Source organism: Portunus trituberculatus, chromosome 47 (assembly GCF_017591435.1).
Source record: "Portunus trituberculatus isolate SZX2019 chromosome 47, ASM1759143v1, whole genome shotgun sequence".
Lineage (NCBI taxonomy): Eukaryota > Metazoa > Arthropoda > Malacostraca > Decapoda > Portunidae > Portunus > Portunus trituberculatus.
In genome coordinates this window covers 33,930,986-33,935,985 of record NC_059301.1, presented here as the reverse complement: position 1 = coordinate 33,935,985, position 5,000 = coordinate 33,930,986, and the positions used below count along the sequence as shown (strand labels likewise).

At 40.0% G+C, this 5,000-nt stretch overlaps 1 protein-coding gene across 2 annotated transcripts in view; it reads left to right on the top strand.

Annotated features, from left to right (window-relative positions):
• LOC123498118 (ras-like GTP-binding protein RHO) overlaps positions 1-5,000 on the top strand; it is a 54,473-nt gene that overhangs the window by 706 nt on the left and 48,767 nt on the right. The window lies entirely within an intron of this gene.

The following is a 5,000-nucleotide window of genomic DNA, read 5'->3' as shown; positions in this document are numbered from 1 at the left end:
GATGTCTGTTCGCTAAGGTCTTCAGGAGACAATATATTAGCAAATATAAAGTCAGTTACGTGAAAGGGATATGCATGCACAAGGTATGGATTCCATCGCTTCGTCATATATATCTGACCTCGATCGGTACCTACTAGTCACAAGTGTCAGGAAGACCATTTAAGTAAAGGTTCCGAGACACTTGTGAAACACACTTGTGGCAGTGCTGGCGTGCGTGAACCTCCTAATGACCGCCCAGCTGTCTAACACCTTGCCTTGCCTTGCTTTGCCTGTCCGCCTCACGCTCAAAATATCGCTACTAAGAATAAAGATATATTTTAGTTTCCTTGCCCTTGTGATGGAACGTGTTCGAAAGTTATTGGTCACCATTATGCAAGTGGCACACCAAGCTGCACATGGTGAAAACTCAAACATGAACACAATTACCTAAAAATGCAGAATTCTCTTTCATAAGTATATTGGTAAAAATACTTTTGTTTACTAATCTCTCTCTCTCTCTCTCTCTCTCTCTCTCTCTCTCTCTCTCTCTCTCTCTCTCTCTCTCTCTCTCTCTCTCTCTCTCTCTCTCTCTCTCTCTCTCTCTGTGTGTGTGTGTGTGTGTGTGTGTGTGTGTGTGGGATTATACGTATTCTATCGTTTCGTTTCTTAGACTGAAATGCAAGATGAAATAAAAATTTCAATATTTACTATAAACTTATGAAAAAAGGCCTGGTGATAATACGACGATTCTGAAGCTAATTCATGAGGCCTTGAAATACAACCAGGAGACAATTAGAAGTTTTCAATTGTTAGGTAAAGCCACGTAAATGAGAGGAAATAGCAAATAACTTCCAAAGAGACACAACAACACAGTGTATGCTATCTATCTGCCAGCCTGCATACATAAATACATACACACATACATGTAATGCAGAATACAATAGACAAGCATGAGCGAACGCCTCGTGCCAAGCAACCAAAACAAAAGTGCCGCCATCCTTCCGTAGTACTCTGCGAAGCAAGGCTCAAACAACATCTTGTTGTCTCTGAATAAAAGCAGAACACTAATTTCGATCTCCACCCGAAACAACCAAAACAAAAGCGGTTCCTTTGCTTGAACGCTGAACAAAAGTAAAAGTACTGTACATGATGTACACAGAAAACTGCACGGAAACTCCACGCTCTCTACGACCAGAACAAAAACTTTCCTTCCTCTTGTACACTGGACACAAAAAATGTTTGAAGTACTAAATCATGCTGCTACATAAAAACAAGACTAACTTCCGGAACACGATGGAAAACTTTAAAATCTCCCCTCGAGTGAATCCTCCATTGTGCCACGTCGGCCCTATCAGCGGTGGAGGAAGAACAGCTGTCACTAGCAGACGAGGTGGAAGTGAAGAGTGACCGGAAGGAAAGATAAAACAAGTAAAGAATTTTTCCGGAAAGATAAAACAAGTAAAGAATTTAAGTAATGATGAGAGAGAGAGAGAGAGAGAGAGAGAGAGAGAGAGAGAGAGAGAAGTCATACTGATTGAGAGAAGAAAGTGAACCAGAAACCGACCAACGCGTGAGCGGGCTTTGTAAGACTGCTGAAGGCATTAGTTGGGTCAGAAGCCCCAGCAAAAGAGGCCGCCTGGAGGCCACACATAGGTGTTCCCTGGACACACAAGGAAGATAAAGCATATTTTCACCTATGACGATCAAGATCTCTGGTCTTGTGTGGTATTATCGTGCATGTTACCTCGGCCAATTGCGTGACTGTCACAATGTATTGTACCGCTTGTATATCCTTTGAGTTGTCTGTATGTGCCACAAGTAAGAAGGAAATCCACTTATAGTATCTAAAGATACTAATACATAAGGAAGAATATACTGTTTAATGAGAAGGTATATTTTCTTGCTCGTAAAGAAGTGAAAACGCTTATTTCTCTGCTGTTGCTTTTAACTTGCATGACGGAAGTAACGTATTGCGAACTATATATACAGATGCACTGTTGAAAACCCTACTAATAAGGAATATGCAGGAGAGGAAGAGCTAAATCTGGGACATTTAAAGACGTGAAAATACTTCTTTCTTTCGTATCAACTTGGATGACGGAAGTAATGTTCGTACCATACACACACACACACAGCAATACACTGTTAAAGACTTGCCCTCCAAGACATGCTTTCTCCATCGCTCACTTTCATTTCCCTGCAGCCAAGCCATCCAGCCCAGACCTACACCCAACCAGACACGAACACAGATATACACACACTGAAAGGAATAGACAAATATGCACACCCAACACACAGGCATGTAGGGAGACTGTAAGATACACATATATAAGTAACACAGGGTAAGGTCAGATCGGAGATAAAGATTGAGGGGAGGAGGGAGGGAGGGGAAAGAATGTTTAAGTATGCATTCATACGAGGATACACACACACACACACACACACACACACACACACACACACACACACACACACACACACACACATACACACACGCGCGCGCGCGCGCGCGCATCCACAAGTATGAGCAGTTCACTGGTCTTTGAACTATTTTCTCTTAATGACTCACAGATGTGAAATATGTAAATTGACCCAGAAAGTGTCGTGTGTGAACAAGTGTGAAATGTGCGAACAGCGACGCCATAAAGTCAAACTTTTACAACTAAACAAAGGATGGCATCACTGCACCGTTGTCGCATCACTACACCATTGCTTTACCACTCTGCGTTGCACTGCACTACTTTAGAAAGGTGTATGCATCGCAGCCTACCCTGCCATAGTTTTGCATAATATACATAGTAGTATTATCCTCAGTGCACGACTATGTGCTCTACGTGTGCACGGTACCATGTAGTCCCGTTGTTGCGGTGCAGTTAATCAATTCAGTGAACCAGTCAATCATTCAGTCAATCAGTCAATCAGTCAATCAGTCAATCAATCAATGTGAACAGGTGTAACGAGCAGCATGTGTAGGTACTGCTACCTGCACAGTCACGTGTACTGAAGCTGCTTCTCTTCGTAACTAAAGACTTAGCTAAGGACTTGGAAACCCGCCTCCAGAAACAATGATTGAATCCTTGTTGAAAGAGAGTGATGTTACACTGACCAGCTCATGAATCAGACGACAGTGCTATCACCAAAGTAATACATGAGGTTGCTGCCAGAGAATCCATGGTGTTTCCCATTATAAACACATATCATTTTATTCCGCCAGGAGTTTCCTGTCTTTTCACAACGAAGAAACAGAGTGAGCACCTCGTAGCATGAGACCATTATTCCGTGACAACTGCAGTGGCGCAGCGGTGGCCGAGTGAACAATGCGCAATCTAAATCTCATTCAAAGTCTGATGGAATAGTTTTTATAAGAATCTGAGAGCCACTGGTGCAATAAAACCATCTGTCTCTTCATAATCTTCTATCTGATCGCCAGTATGGCTTTCGTCAAGGTCGCTGTACTGGTGATCTTCTGTCTTTCTTTACTGAGTCTTGGTCATCCTCTTTTAGAGATTTAGGTGAAACTTTTGCTGTCGAGTTAGAGTCTTAGACATATCAAAAGCTTTTGATAGAGTCTAGCATAAAACTTTGATTTCCAAACTGCCCTCCTACGGTTTCTATCCTTCTCTCTGCAACTTTATCTCAAATTTCCTTTCCGACCGTTCTGTTGCAGCCGTGGTAAACGGCCACTGTTCTTCTTCTAAATCTATTAATAGTGGTGTTCCTCAGGGTTCTGTCCTGTCACCCACTCTCTTTCTATTATTCATTTATGATCTTAACCAAACTTCTTGCCCTATCCACTCCTACGCTGATGATACCACCCTATATCTTTTCACGTCCTTTCAGAGACGACCAACCCTTCAAGAAGTAAACAGATCACGGAGGGACGCCACAGAACGGCTGAATTCTGATCTTTCTAAGAGTTCTGATTGGGGTAAAGAAAGTTTTCAATACCTCAAAAACTGAATTCCTCCATCTATCAACTCGACATAACCTTCCAGACAACTATCCCCTCTTCTTCAATGACACTCAACTGTCTCCCTCTTCTACACTGAATATTTTCGGTCTGTCCTTTACTCATAATCTTAACTGGAAACTTCACATCTTATCTCTTGCTAAAACAGCTTCTATGAAGATAGGCGTTCTGAGGCGTCTCCGCCAGTTTTTCTCGCCCCACCAACTCCTAAATCTGTACAAGGGCCTTTTCCGCCCCTCTATGGAGTACTCTTCGCATATTTGGGGGGTTCCATTCACACAGTTTTATTAGAATGGGTGGAAGCAAAAGCTTTTCGTCTCATCAACTCCCCTCCTCTGACTGTGTTCAGCCTCTTTCTCACCGCCGAAATGTTGCATCTCTTTCTATCTTTTATCGCTATTTTCATGCTAACTGTGCTACTGATCTTCCTAAATGCATGCCTTCCCTAATCCTGCGGCCTCACTGCACAAGGCTTCTTCTTCTCACCCCTATTCTTATTCTGTTCAACTCTAATACAAGAGTTAGCTGGTCTCTCAATCATTCATACATGCTTTGGTAAACTCTGGAACTCCCTGCCTGCTTCTGTATTTCCGTCTTCGTACGACTTGACTTCTTTTAAGAAGGAGATTTCAAGACATTTGTTCTTTAATTTTGGATAACTCTTCACTTCTCTTTAAGGGAACCAGCACTCAAGTGGGCCTTTTTTTTTATATTTTGTTGTTCTTGGCTGGCTTCCCTCCTGCATAAAAAATCCTGCTAATCCTCAATTATATATATATATATATATATATATATATATATATATATATATATATATATATATATATATATATATATATATATATATATATATATATATATATATATATATATATATATATATATATATATATATATATATATATATATATATAAATATATATATATATATATAATACCTATATATATATATATATATATATATATATATATATATGTATATATATATATATATATATATATATATATATATATATATATATATATATATATATATATATATATATATATA